The sequence below is a fragment of the Pseudophryne corroboree genome, chromosome 6 (assembly GCF_028390025.1).
Source record: "Pseudophryne corroboree isolate aPseCor3 chromosome 6, aPseCor3.hap2, whole genome shotgun sequence".
Taxonomy (NCBI): Eukaryota; Metazoa; Chordata; class Amphibia; order Anura; family Myobatrachidae; genus Pseudophryne; species Pseudophryne corroboree.
In genome coordinates this window covers 112,723,612-112,739,383 of record NC_086449.1, presented here as the reverse complement: position 1 = coordinate 112,739,383, position 15,772 = coordinate 112,723,612, and the positions used below count along the sequence as shown (strand labels likewise).

At 41.1% G+C, this 15,772-nt stretch overlaps 2 long non-coding RNA genes across 3 annotated transcripts; both read right to left on the bottom strand.

Annotated features, from left to right (window-relative positions):
- Positions 1 to 3,328: 3,328 nt before the first annotated feature.
- LOC134934925 (uncharacterized) lies at positions 3,329 to 14,211 on the bottom strand. 2 transcript variants are annotated; one of them, XR_010179843.1, is made up of 5 exons: positions 14,179 to 14,211; positions 9,591 to 9,661; positions 9,381 to 9,502; positions 9,064 to 9,202; positions 3,329 to 3,500 (listed from the first exon to the last, which is right to left on the bottom strand). It is a non-coding gene; the product is annotated as an uncharacterized LOC134934925 (long non-coding RNA). The 2 variants fall into 2 exon arrangements; XR_010179844.1 differs by lacking the exon at positions 3,329 to 3,500 and having other exon boundaries at positions 9,021 to 9,202.
- LOC134934926 (uncharacterized) lies at positions 3,741 to 5,029 on the bottom strand. The gene is made up of 3 exons (XR_010179845.1): positions 4,996 to 5,029; positions 4,113 to 4,183; positions 3,741 to 3,800 (listed from the first exon to the last, which is right to left on the bottom strand). It is a non-coding gene; the product is annotated as an uncharacterized LOC134934926 (long non-coding RNA).
- Positions 14,212 to 15,772: the final 1,561 nt, after the last annotated feature.

Genomic DNA, 15,772 nt, shown 5'->3' with positions numbered 1-15,772 from the left:
TTCTCCATGTTGTAATGGCTTTTGAGTGCGACTGTGGCCGATGATGTCACAGCCCAGCATCACCCTCACAAGAGAAGATGCTACTCCACCATTGCTCAATAGAATGGGCCTTATTCATGGTCAGATGGGAAGGAGATTTGCACACGACTTGTGATAGTGTATGACTAGGAGGCTGATGCCAGTATGGGGTGGTGTGCATACAGTCGCAGCCAAAGAACAGTAAGGGTGTGGTGTGGGCATTCATGTTTGAAAGTGGTTGGCTTCATCAGGCCCGGCGACAGGGGGGACATCTGTAGTGGGCCCCAAGGGTCAGAGGGGCCCCGAGGATCCGGGACACAAACAAAGGGGCAGCAACACCTATTAATACTTTTAAACTCCTCGCTCCGCCGCGCACGGATTAACTACAATTCTACAGAACGGACTGACTGCTCAAAACCCCACCTGCAATCACAACCCCCTCCCCCCCCCCTTCCCAATTACCTGTCAGTTGGTCACTGTGATGCTGGTATTGTGACGTCATGGTGCTGGGAGCCGTCGCCGCTGCTGAGGAGCAGCCCAGCCTCCGAGTGCGCCCACTGCCCAGTCTCCTGCAGGTCACATAGACTCGGTCGGTCAGATGGGGCATTTACTGCGCAGACAGCAGCAGTCGCCTGCAACTCTACCACTACCCATACAGACAGGAGAGACACCCTGGCGGAAGTAAGTCCCTCCTGGGTTCTTTCACCCTGGCCACATTTTATTAGTCTGTAATATTCTTATTTAAAAATGTAAATAACTTGATCTATGTGTACTGTATGTATGTATTGATCAACGGCACTAGGTCCCTGAGATGTTGCCTACTAATGGAGACTGACTGTCTGCATTTCAGTTTTGATCTGTGAGACTCTGATACCCCTTTCAGACATAGGACCCGGGAATTTCCCTGCTTCAGACCCGGGATTTTCACCTTTGAAAAATCCCAGGTTTTTGCTGGGACCCCTTTTCACACTAAACCTGAGACCTGGGAAATTCCCGACTCGACCCTTTTCAGACATAAGCCTGGTCTGCCCCAGCAGTCAGGTCAGACCAGGCTACTCTATTGTCACATGTCTTATACACACACACACACAGACAGACATCACACTCGTACATTTACACACACGTCTTACACATACACATGTCACACTCAAACACACACATACATGTAATATACACCACATGCCAAATTCATATACACACACACTCTCTCTCACTCCAACAGGCCGCCTCTCTGTTTTTTGGCTGCGCTGGCTGCTTCAACTACTCACAGCAGCGCGGACTGCAGCAGCCGGCGCACGCCCCCTCTGAACTCCGGCCTCCTCCAGCCAGCCCCGCCAATCAGGTGCGACCTGGGAGCAAATTCCCAGGTCGCACCTTTCAGACCTAAGCCGGGTTGTCATCCCAGGACTTGAGTCCCGGGAAAAACCCAGGTCTATTGCAGGGTTGGCGACCCGGATCACATTCCTGGGTCGGTGCCTTTCAGACATACCAAATTCCCGGGTTGATGCGCGTTCATGTGCAAAATCCCGGGAATTTGGAGCATGTCTGAAAGAGGTATGAGTGACGCCTGATTCTGGGACCATATTACATTTATTGGATGGCCACCGAAGCAAGTTGCGATTGTTTTTGAGGAGTGCCGGATAATATTGGGATATATATATATATATATATATATATATATATATATATATAAACACAGTAGTATCTTTATGTCGCGCCAACCTGGGAGCGGCACCACGGGAGAGATCTTTGTTGGGAGACCTCAAAAGCATACAAGAATAAACACAAATTCCCAAGTGCGCTAAAGTGGAATGTAATTACACAATTCTTCCAGCGTTATTTTCGTCGGAATGTAGACTGGAGGATATTTGAATCTGGGGACCTGTAACAGACACCCCTCACCAAATAGTCACCCAAACAAGAGGCCAACAGGCCAATTAGTAAAAAGTTATTTTAATAACGTATAATTGAACATATGAATTTTTATACACAGTTCAAAGTATAAAATTATGTCAATAAAATGCAACCAAAAGAATACACAGCCAACACGTTTGTAAGGTGGATTCTAGATATTCCCTCACCTTTTACAAGGTGCGAGCTTGACAGGGAGTATCTTTACGGACTAGGTTGTGATTCTCTGACTGACAAACCCAACGCGTTTCATCTTATCGACTTCATCAGGGGTAACGAATATTCTGTGACTTCCACATACAGCTAAATCTCTCCCAGGATCTATTCTGTGAGACCTATTGAGGAAGCCGCACATTTATACTTTTGAGATTGTCAAACCAGCTATATAATTCTTGAGTTTCGTTGTATGTGGGTCAACATCTGAATCAGAAATAGTCTTGATTTTAAAAATTGGACACCACACTTTAGGTAGTTTGCAAAAATGCCGACATACGGTTGTCAGCACTCCTAAGAGACTGTAACCAATAGTATTCCTAGGCGGCCCTATAAGGATTTATGCCTAATTAGCTTTAAGGTAGTTTATACAAAACATCATTATCCAACTGATTATACATCTAAGAAAGAATATCTTTTAAGCTCCAATCAGGAGCCCTGATATAAGAGCTCCATCCACTAAGTCTAAATATAGGAGATTTTGAATAATCTTATATTTGAGGTTATGATCCTTTACATAAATTCATCGTGAGCAAACTAGCCCTTTTCCTATATTCGTTACCCCTGATGAAGTCGATAAGACGAAACGCGTTGGGTTTGTCAGTCAGAGAATCACAACCTAGTCTGTAAAGATACTCCCTGTCGAGCTCGCACCTTGTAAAAGGTGAGGGAATATCTAGAATCCATCTTACAAACGTGTTGGCTGTGTATTCTTTTGGCTGCATTTTACTGACATAATTTTATACTTTGAACTGTGTATAAAAATCCATATGTTCACTTATACGTTATTAAAATAACTTTTTACTAATTGGCCTGTTGGCCTCTTGTTTGGGTGACTATTTGGTGAGGGGTGTCTGTTACAGGTCCCCAGATTCAAATATCGTCCAGTCTACATTCCGACGAAAATAACGCTGGAAGAATTGTGTAATGTATGTATGTATGTATGTGTATATATATATATATATATATATATATATATATATATATATATATATATATATATATATATATATATATACACACACACACACAACAATAGGAGAATCGGCGCCAGGGGGTCATATCAACACCCAATTTTTTTAACCCTTGAATGGTTAGTGATGTTTAAAACAAAGTAATAACATGTTCCAACATATAAAATGTATTAAAAGACATAATAACTTCAAAATCAATATTGATACAGAGGAGATGTGTTATTCCACACTTTAAGCAGTATGACTCTTAGCGTTGTCCGAATACAATTGTAGGTGATTGACAACAGTCTCCTCCTTCTCCTTATAGTTGGTTCGGAGATAACATCACAATACAGATAATCCAACGCGTTTCGTCTTATACAAAAGACTTCATCAGGGGTACATCTATAATTGCAGAAGAATTTATCAAAACTAAATTAAATAAAAGATCTAGACTAGAATAATACATTCCATTAAAACATGAACGGAACATGTAATTATACAAAATATGTCCGAGCAGACAGAAAGAGGGCAACAACAAAAAAAGGAAGAAAGAACATAATGATGGTGTCTTTGGTCATACCTCGAGTGACTGGAACGTACAGTTGTTTATACGAACAGTAAAATACGATAAGACTTGTTCATACGTGCTTGGTGGGAAATCCCATATATCACTGGGGCTTTCTGGTATACAACCAGTTTGGCCTAATTAAGAAATATTGATCTAATCAAGTATGCTGGACTGGGTATCCGTTCACATGGTCGACCATGTTATGGTCGACAGTCATTAGGTCGACCACTATTGGTCGACATTGACATGGTCGACATGGACACATGGTCGACACATGAAAATGGTCGACATGAGGTTTTTTAACTTTTTGTCCATGTCGACCAATAGTGGTCGACCTAATGACTGTCGACCATAACATGGTCGACCATTCATACCGGAACCGCTGGACTGTAACATTATACATTAAATAGGAAAATATCAAAATATCAAAGGGTCACCTCACGTACCTTATAGTGAGAAAACTTGTAAAAGAAAAATTCGGATACCCAGGTACAGAAAAATCACTTAGATAGGGAACCTGATGAATTCATATTAGGGCAAATAATTAATGAATGCATATCGTTATATAATTGATTAATTAATGATGTTAATTCTAATAGTAGATGGTTACATCTTTTTGTGGAACCTCATCAAATTATAAGGCTGTCCCTATAACAGGGGTATTCCACATGAACAGAAAATTAGTGCCCCATCAGTATCTATATTGCTGCTAGGGGATACTATTATTACTAATGACCACTTTATATCAGGAATAAACAACTCTAACAAATCATACACACAGAGCTGTGCTCTTAATTGTCAAAGTAAAAGTGCAAATCTGCAAAACCAGACACTAAAGGGGGGTACTCACGGTGCGATATTCTAAGCAATCTGACTAGATTGCTTAGAATATCAGCATGATCGCTCCGTGTGTAGCCCCCTCAGCGATAGCGATGCGCAGCCCCGCACATCGCTATCGCTGCTGCTAGATTGGCCTGCATGCAGGCCAATCTAGCGGGTCGCTCACTTCACTCGCGCTGTGCTGAGCGGCAGGAGAGATGTGTGCTGAGCGAACCGCTCAGCACACATCTCTCCTGCATCGGCCCGTGGGTACTGGGCTTAAGAGTACTGGGATAAAATGTCACAGATAAACCTATGTGCACATGAGCACACAACAATAAGCTCTTCATTATCATATTTTAGGGAAGAAATATAAATCAGTGAATCTAAACACTGAGAACACTAGAATACAATGTTACAAAAAAACATAAAATGTATAATAACACTTTAAACATTTAAACAGAACTTTGTTCAGAGTAGTGTCACATTATCCATAATAATGATTCTCACCTTTCTGTGAATCTGCAGCAGAAGCTCAGTACCTGTGTAATGGAACAATGAGCCAGGTACAAACCCTTATAAAGGGAAGGGATGATGATGTCATCTAGTACCTTAATATGATTGGTGCAGAGATAAAGACCTTAAACTGCTTAATTATTAATGATACAAATTTACCAAATCATAAACCACATTACACTCTTATGTGAATTAATGTGTTTCAATAATAAACACTATTAAACCAGCCTAATGCAAGAAAAACTTTTATTATTAAATAACCCACAATGCATAGCGTTGATTATCACAACCTGAGACTGACTTCGTTTGATTGACAGTCTATGTATCCATTCACTATGTGTGAAGGGCGGGTACTGTGGCCAGCTTTATTTTATTTATTTTTTTCCTTCCTTCTCTTTCCTTCCCTCTTCTCTTTTTTAATATAAAACAACACTGCAGTGGGACCAAATGTGCAATATCGTCATTTTTATTATGCATTCCAACTACACAGCTATGGAACATCTGACTAAGTCACATACAGTACCAATATAAGAGTTCACCTACATTTTAAAAGGTTCGAGGGGGGAAAAAAAAAAAAAAAAAAAAAAAGGGCCTAGTATATCAAAGTTGAATAAAGATGGTACACTCCTAAATGAATATATAAACAGCCATATCAGTTGTATATGGCTATCTGAAAACCTGTGATTTAATTCATACTATGGGACAAATTTACCAAGATGGGAGCTCCACTCAAGATGGGACGTTGCCCATAGCAACCAACCAGACCCTACTTCACATTTATCTAGCACCCCCCAGAATATAATACCCGGAATCGGACCGGTTGCTACGGGCAACACCCCATCCCAAACAGAACCCCCACCTCAGCAAATCCACCCCTATGTGTGAAGTGGTGAAATATTAGTCCACTACTAAATAAATTGTACACCTAATATGACCTTTACACTACCTATACTGTGTTACGTATAAGAAATAACAATACTCATGATACAATTAATGAACATGACTATTAACAAAGTGTGGGCGTGTTATAAAATACTATATATATTAGTTACATACCGCTTATTAAATGTGGCTAATTAAATGTGAAACCTAATTCCTATACCTAGATGGGCTAACAGCGCCCAATTAACGTGATATATCTAAATATACAATCTGTGTTTCAGGGGAAAAAACTATACCAAAATACATATATTTGTCACTATCAATACTTTTATTACAACACCTTTGGGTGAGGTTAACTCTATTATCACCACTATGAACAAAGTTCCATTTTTACAATAATAAAACAAAAAGAATAATAAAATTAATATACATGAACAATTCACTGTGTTGTATCCCTAACACCAGAAACCTAACTATCCTCCTAGGTTATGTCTGGGAAAGGTGTGTTTAATATTATACAGAAGAGTATCAAATTCTACCCAATAATAGGCACGATGAATAAACCCTGGGCAAGTATATCTGCTCTTAGAGGAAGGCTACCATGTCTATACTCTCGTTCAATCCATTCGGGATGAGAGTGTTCAGAGTATAGATCCAAAAGGATTCCCTTTTGGTTAACTGTTTGTCTCTGTCCCCTCTTTTATCTTCCTGTATATGTTCAATGACCGTAAATGTCAGGCCCTGAACATCAGAATTGTGTTTTTCCTGGAAATGGGATGTTAGCATACGATGGGGCAAACTTCGTCCCCATCGCAGTCCCTTGTTTTTGTCGGTAGTACTTCCCCCTCAAACTCAAAATAGTTATGGTTTAAGATGAAAAAGATGCTCTCCAACAGAAATACTCTCTCGTCTTCGCTAACTAGACTGTCCTAATCAAAATTTTATTGACCGCTTCACTCCCTTTTACATGGGGGATGGAGGTATACAGCGCTTGGATGTCAACTGTTACCCATCTATATGTGGGCTGCCATTGGAACTCCCCAAGCATTCTCAACAGATCAGTCGAATCTTTCAAATATGATAACTGGTTCTTGACATATGGTTGGAGTTTAATGTCGAGAAAGTGTGACAAGTTGGATGTTAAAGATTCCACCCCTGCCACTATTGGTCTACCGGGGGGTGGAATCACCCCTTTATGTACCTTGGGTAGATGGTAAAACACAGGCACCCTCGGGGTTTTGTTATACATATAGTCAAATTCCTTCTTGCAAATGATTCCTTTGTTCTTAGCGCCGTATAGAACACTGAACAGTTCTTCTCTGTACACCAAAGTGGGATCCGCTGGTAGTTGTTCATATGTCGATGTGTCTTAAAATTTGATTGAGGGCTTCTTTGACATATGTTATTCTATCCTGAATAACGACAGCTCCTCCCTTATCCGCTGATTTTATCACTATTTCATCGTCATTTTTCAGTTGTTTAATTGCTAATCTTTCCTGGGAAGTGAGATTGCCACAGTATCGGTCATCCTGTATCTTGAGTTTCCTGAAATCTTCTCTGACCGAGTCAAAAAAGAAATCAATATATGATTTGCTCTGGATTCCACGGGGTAATATCTGGATGGGGGTGCTACAACTGGTTTATTCTTGGGTTCATGGGTCATTATGGGTGTGGGATTTTTTAGGAAATGCCTTTTCAAAGTGAGATTTCGTATGTATTTATTTAGATCCACAAAAAGATTAAACTTATCTACATGTTGGTTAGGAGAAAACTTCAACCCTTTACTTAGTATTGATACCTGCGAGGTTGATAGTTCCTTTTTAGTAAGGTTGATGATTGATGACTTGACGCTTCTTGTAGGAGATTGATTGCTCTTTGTTTTTTGTTGGGCGATCTTTCTTCCGCCCCTTGTGCCTCTTCTCCTGGGAGTAATTGTCTCTTTACCCCCTGTGGGGAGTCTAAACGAGTGTGTAGACGTTCCCTTTCTTGGAGGTAAGGTAGAACTGCTCTCTTTTTCTCCTCTAAAAAAAACCCTACCTTTGGGAGTAGTAGATCTAAGATGTTCGTAACGATTTTGGTGTACAAATCTCTGACGTCGTCATATGGGGGATTGTTGAGCTCTATAGGAAGGTTTTCTCCCATATCTACGTCTGGGTGACTGATAGGAACTCCTTCTTCTGTTTTAATAGAAGCCTCTTTGTTTGGAGTGACAGAAGGGAGCATAATCACGTCTTGGATAAAATATCTCGTTGTTAAAGTCGTCCTCAATCCTTCTCCATCCACCGCGGACCTGATATTCTTTTGGATCAGATTTATTACTCACATTAGTACCCCACTCATGTATTTTTCCACTTTCATAATCGGACTTTTCCCTTGCAAACTTTTTTTGTTTGCGTAGGATGATCTCCTTTTCTAAACTATCTAGTTTATATTGAAGGTCAATCACGTCCCTCTTGAATTCCTCATCCTCATTGAATTTTAACAATGTGGTCTCTAGTTTGTTAAGGTCTATCTCTAAGATTTCTAGTTCTTTTTTTCTTTCTGTGACAATGAGATCTACCAATCTGGCTGCACTTTCATCCAAGATTCTATTCCAACTCTTAGTAAATTCTTCATTTTGTGCTCCCATAATAGGGGTTTTATTTAACCTCAGACCTCTGGGAACTCATCCCACCTCTAAATACTTTTCAAGTGTAATGAGGTCGTACCAACTTTTCAATTCTCTAGTGGCCAAGTTTTCCATTTTATTTAGGAGGTGATAATAATCATTGTTGTCCTCATCATCTGTCTGCTCGATATCACGCATCTCTTCTAAAAATATAGTTTTACATTTTTGATTCCTACTCTTGCGGTCATTAAACAGAGGCATAATGCCCAGCTGCAATGGAGAGTAGCTAACAGAAACAATACACCAAACAAATACTCTCCCTCTGCGCTAACTGGTATACTTAGTAAGGACTGTCACCTTAAATAAAACCAGGGGAAATTTAATGAAGGCAGCCTGATTCAACTAAGTCCCCGGTTAGACGGAACTAGAAATAGATATATACAACTATAGGAGAATCGGCGCCAGGGGGTCGTATCAACACCCACATTTTTTAACCCTTGAATGGTTAATGATGTTTAAAACAAAGTAATAACATGTTCCAACATATAAAATTTATTAAAAGACATAATAACTTTTAGCGTTGTCCGAATACAATTGTAGGTGATTGACAACAGTCTCCTCCTTCTCCTTATGGTTGGTTCGGAGATAACATCACAATACAGATAAACCAACGCGTTTCGTCTTATACAAAAGACTTCATCAGGGGCACATCTATAATTGCAGAAGAATTTATCAAAACTAAATACAATAAAAGATCTAGACTAGAATAATACATTCCATTAAAACATGAAAGGAACATGTAATTATACAAAATATGTCCGAGCAGACAGAAAGAGGACAACAACAAAAAAAGGAAGAAAGAACAGAATGATGGTGTCTTTGGTCATACCTCGAGTGACTGGAATGTACAGTTGTTTATACGAACAGTAAAATACGATAAGACTCGTTCATACGTGCTTGGTGGGAAATCCCATATATCACTGGGGCTTTCTGGTATACAACCAGTTTGGCCTAATTAAGAAATATTGATCTAATCAAGTATGCTGGACTGTAACATTATACATTAAATAGGAAAATATCAAAGTGTCACCTCACGTACCTTATAGTGAGAAAACTTGTAAAAGAAAAATTCGGATACCCAGGTACAGAAAAATCACTTAGATAGGGAACCTGATGAATTCATATTAGGGCAAATAATTAATGAATGCATATCGTTATATAATTGATTAATTAATGATGTTAATTCTAATAGCAGATGGTTAACACATCTTTTTGTGGAACTTAATCAAATTATAAGGCTGTCCCTATAACAGGGGTATTCCACATGAACAGAAAATTAGTGCCCCATCAGTATCTATATTGCTGCTAGGGGATACTATTATTACTAATGACCACTTTATATCAGGAATAAACAACTCTAACAAATCATACACACAGAGCTGTGCTCTTAATTGTCAAAGTTAAAGTGCAAATCTGCAAAACCCAGACACTGATACCCCTTTTCCACTAGCTGTTTTTACCCGTGTTTTTGCACGGGGGGGCGCATCGACACGGATTTTTAGTAGGTGGAAACGGGTCAACACGGGTTGAGTGACCCGGGAATCCAACCCGGCTATTTACCTGGGTAGAACACGGTAATGACACGGATAGCGGTGCAGTGGAAACGGTCATTACACGTGTTTTCAGACCCGAGTAACGCTCTGAGACGCTGATTGGCTGCTTCTGGGGCACTGGAAGATGATGTCATCCCTGGGAGACACGCTGGGCACATGCAGGCACCGCAGCAGCAAACAACACTACGCTGGGCACATGCAGGCATTGAGGCAGCAAACAAAACACTCTGAAGTCGCGCTGGGTACATACAGATATTTTTATTGCAGCAGCTTCCAAACAAACAGACAATATACAGCAGCAGAAGCTCCAGCACAGCAACATGGCTAGCCATACCTGGTCAGACACAGAGATCAAAGAGCTGCTTAATATTCGGGGAGAGGAAGAAATAAGAAGGCAGGTGACTGGAACAGTTAAGGATGCTATCGTCTACAAGAACATATCCCTTATGCTGGCAGAAAGGGGCATCCAAAAAACCCAGCAACAAGTCGTTAACAAATTGAAGGCACTACGCAGACAATTCACCAAAGTACACGACCATAACCGCAAGAAAAGTGGTGCTGGGCGTATGGAATGGCCATATTATGACCTATGCTATAGTGTCTTCGGCAAAACTGCGATAACAAATCCCATAGCACTATCGTCATCCAGCTCTGCCAGTCGCCAGATGTCAGTCGACGAGGACTGACGAAACACAGCACAGCCTTCCCAGCTCACAATGCAGCCCATCATCCCCGCTGCTTATATCGGACAGCAGTTTCGAAGACTCGACCGTCAATGATGATTCCATCAGTGCCACTATTGAGGACGTACCACAGTCTCAGGCGGAGACGTCGCAACCCCCCAAGACCACGACTTTGCGCTCAAATAGTAAGTATTACCATTACAAATACAGTTGCAGCAGTCCCTATATGTAAAGGCATGGTAATGTTGCAGAGTATAGCTAGTGTGCAGGTGGGAGAAGGCCACAAACACGTATATGCTACCACTGCTATTTTTTTATAGAATCATGGTAATGTTGCAGAGTATAGCTAGTGTGCAGGTGGGAGAAGGCCACAAACACGTATATGCTACCACTGCTATTTTTATATTGTTGCTTACATTCTGTTTCATCTCCTTCACAGTCTACAACGTTCCACAGCGGAAAAAGAAACTGAACAAAACAGAACAAACGGTCAAAGCAATGAAGTCCATTATCGTGGATCACCTGCGTGAGGCAGATAGTGAGCTCAATGCCCAGGAAGATGCACGGCTTGAGAGATTTCTTGCGTCAGAAAAAGAAATGCATCAAACTTTTATGAGTCAGTTAATGACCATGCATGATAGGCAGATGACATTTTTTGAACGCACGTTTGCACGTACCATAGGGAATACCACACAAACACAACAGCAAGACACAGCCTACCCACAGCACCCATATGGTCCATACAACTATGAACCTCCCTCAAATCCCCCAACACAAATCCCGCAATCCTCAGAATTTCGGGTATATAGACAACTGCCTTAGAGCAGCGGGTTATAAAACAATGTTTGTGTTTTAAGGTTCTGTTTGCACTGTATCCTCAACCCTGATACATACAAATGCAAACATTATTTTGATTTTACAGAGTGCCCTGTTAGCACTTTAAACTTTTATATTGTTACCTCAGAAAATGGGTAGTGGGATCCAGATATTGGGGCTACCTTTTTATATTGTTACCTCAGGAAATGTGCGGCAGTGTGATCCAAATATTGGGGGTAACCCGATACCTGCCAAACCAAACATTAGGGTTTTTTTTTTTTACAGAGTGCCCTGTTTGCACTTTACTCTTTTACCTCAGGGCAGGTGTCTTCACCATGTGGCCCTCTAGCTGTTGTGGAAACACATAGCAACACATGCTGGTACATGTTGTTCCACAACAGCTGGAGGGACACATGTTGAAGACCCCTTGCGTTATGTGGAATTTTACAGTGACATGTTTGCACTTAAATATTTTATATTGTTACCTCAGAAAATGTGTGCCAACTGTTTAAAAGAAAAAATATAATAACTTTTGAACCAAATTTTTATAACTGAAAATCGAAATAAACAAAAATTGTTTGCACACAAAAACTTGTCTGTCTTCTCTACTGCAACATTGTTTGAAGATTAGCTGCAATGGTGGCCCTTATGCACTCACTGGCAGCGTCATGCCCCCCCACCAAGCCTGGTGCATCATGTACAGCGACCCCCGCCCCATGATCATATATATTCCACTCGGGGAGAAAGTTTTCCTTTTGAATCTCACATATGTTATGGAGAATGCAGCAGGCCGCTACTATATCTGGCATTATTTTCAAGTCCACATCATTCCTCTTCATGAGGCAGCGCCAGCGTCCTTTTAAACGCCCAAACGCATTCTCCACTGCCATACGGGCCGAACTTAGGGCATGGGTATATGATGTCTGTTCGGGGGATAAGTGAACATGCTGGGTGTAGCCCTTCATTAGCCAGCGCTGTAATGGGTATGCTGCATCACCAATGAGATGGACCGGGATGTCCACACCATGTACGATCACCGATTTCTGTTAATAAAACATTAATATTATTACAGGGGTAAAACTTGACTATTGGTTTATGGGCAAACATTTCAGTTTAAGTAGTAAATAATCTTACCTCTCGAGGGAAAAGCCATCCACCAAGCTTGTCCTCAGCAATACTGTAAAGATCGGAGTTGGCGAGAACCCTTGCATCATGTGACCGTCCGGGCCACCCTATGAAGACATCTGTGAAACTAAAAATAAAGGTTTATGCATTATCATAAAACAGGCCAAGCCTATTTCAAACACATTAGTGAAACAGTGCTTACCAGTATTTGTGGTCCACTACCGCTTGCAGAACAATGGAATGCCAACCCTTACGATTATAATAGTCTGCTGGGTTGTCACAGGGGGCGATGATGGGGATGTGGGTCCCATCTATGGCACCAGCACACTGTGGGTAGCCACGCTTCTTAAACCCTTTTATAGTCTCATCTAGCCGCTGTCCTTGTGGCAAGGAAATAAAGCGATGGTACATGGTATCCAGCAATGCCCGCGTGACCTGGTAGACAATCTTGCAGACCGTGCCAATCCCTACTCCAAATAAACTGGAAACTGTGCGATACTCTCCAGGGGTAGCATACCACCAGAGAGCAATCGCTAATCTCCTGGCTGGCTCAATGGGCTTACGGAACCTGGTGGTCTGCATGGTTATTGCGGGGGACAGTAGTTCTGAAACATACTCGAATGTAGCGCGAGACATCCTGAAGTTTGCCATCCACTGCTCCTCCTGATATGCTAGAATAATCTGCATGAATGCTTCCCCATGTCTGCGATCTCTCATCCACATTCTTCGGCTTGGTGTAGAGTTCATTGTTATGAGAGAAATAACAACAGTGGATGATATACGCGCTCTCCTCCTTTTCAAATATTTGCGTCGATAGGTAGCCCTCTCTGCAAAGAATTGAGCTCTCCTTCTCCAGCTCTGCAGTAGGTAGCACAAGGTGAAAAGCTGCATCAAGCTGTCTGTAGCAGAAAGCAGCAGTAAACTGCAAACCGTCTGCAACTCCATGCTAGACACAGCTACTGCACCGGCGTCCATTGCTGCAATGCTGTGAGCAGGCCCCACCCCTCTGTTTTGGTCCTTTTGATGACATCATCTTGATGAGACAGTAAAAAGTCCATTTGTAATGACAGCAATAGGCTTTTACAGAGCTTACCCGGGTTAGGTGGAAACAGATCAGACACGGGAATAACCCGTGTCGAAGTGTAGTGGAAACGGGGGAGCCGACACGGGTTGTAGCCGTGTTAAACATCCCGGATCGGACACGGTACGTAGGTGGAAAAGGGGTATTAGAGTACTGGGATAAAATGTCACAGATAAACCTATGTGCACACAACAATAAGCTCTTTATTATCATATTTTAGGGAAGAAATATAAATCAGTGAATCTAAACACTGAGAACACTAAAATACAATGTTACAAAAAAACATATAAAATGTATAATAACACTTTAAACATTTAAACAGAACTTTGTTCAGAGTAGTGTCACATTATCCATAATAATGATTCTCACCTTTCTGTGAATCTGCAGCAGAAGCTCAGTACCTGTGTAATGGAACAATGAGCCAGGTACAAACCCTTATAAAGGGAAGGGATGATGATGTCATCTAGTACCCTAATATGATTGGTGCAGAGATAAAGACCTTAAACTGCTTAATTATTAATGATACAAATTTACCAAATCATAAACCATATTACACTCTTATGTGAATTAATGTGTTTCAATAATAAACACTATTAAACCAGCCTAATGCAAGAAAAACTTTTATTATTAAATAACCCACAATGCATAGCGTTGATTATCACAACCTGAGACTGACTTCGTTTGATTGACAGTCTATGTATCCATTCACTATGTGTGAAGGGCTGCCATATTATTCCTACACATGTAGGAGTTTAATTTAAGAAGACGAAAGTGAGAAGAACAAAATGCATTATCATTTTCAGTGCAGCTTTTATTATGAAAACCTACAAGTAGAATCCTGTTGTTTGCAACTTTGGTAATTTTGGATAGAGTTTATTTGTTGTCTTAGAATCTAAAAAGACTAATGGTTGTTACTTGGAAAAATGTACTCTGCACTGGAGGGAGAAACCCTCAGCCGCTAAGGGGTTAATGTATAGGCAAACCAACTAAATTCCTAACCAACCAACCCAACTTTTGAGGTGCACTGTTTAATAACATGGCATAAATTCACCATAATGCCTATGGCAGTGCCACATATAAGTACAATGCATGGTCCCCATCTATAAAAAAAAAAAAAAAAAGGGTAACAACTGAAAGAATAGATGGAGCAGCATGAGGTCAGGTCTCATTATGGAGTTTGGACAACAAATCCAGAGAAAGGCCACATTATCATTCCCAATTAGCAATAATTATAAATTATCACGAGTGAAAATAAACTGAATATAAAAAGATCTTTTATAGCAAAAAAAATGGTCCGAAGCCTGGGTTGGTGTTGCATCTTAGGTCACAGCGGATCTGAGAAGTTACCGTCAGAGTGGGAGTAAGGCAGGTCCCAGGACAGAACTCTCCCGACAGCAAGGCGAAGGAGCAAGATGAGGGGGGACAGATGGGTGCAAGAGATGTGGGTGGGAGAGGCTTATTGTGCAGGAGGGTAAGAAGTGGAAAAGAATCCATAAAGGGGAGTGGAATATGGGGAGTAAGACATTTTGAAACATGAGTACATAAGGGAAGCATGAAGTGAATCCACCCCCCCCCCCCCCCCCCCCGCCTTAACCCTCCTTACTTCAGATTAATTTGATTCTATGTATCACTGGGGAAAGGAAGGGGGGGGGGTTATTACAATCCTTAATACATCCTCAGTTAGCAAACAGTCAGCAGGATAGTTATGGAGGATAAGCTAATCAAGATTAGAATTTATAGTGTAATAAGGTTTACCAAAATCTATTACCCAAGATACAATCTTCAAAACATATAATAGAAAACACTAAAGTGAGAGTCCAAGCTTCTACCAGATAACAGATATAATGAGGTGTGTCAGGATGAGTTTGAGTGTAAAGGCTCTGGATGGAACCTTGCTTCTGGGCATCCAGTTCTGGTCGGTATGGGTAGTTCCTCCGGGTGGATCCATGCTGCCAACCTCTCC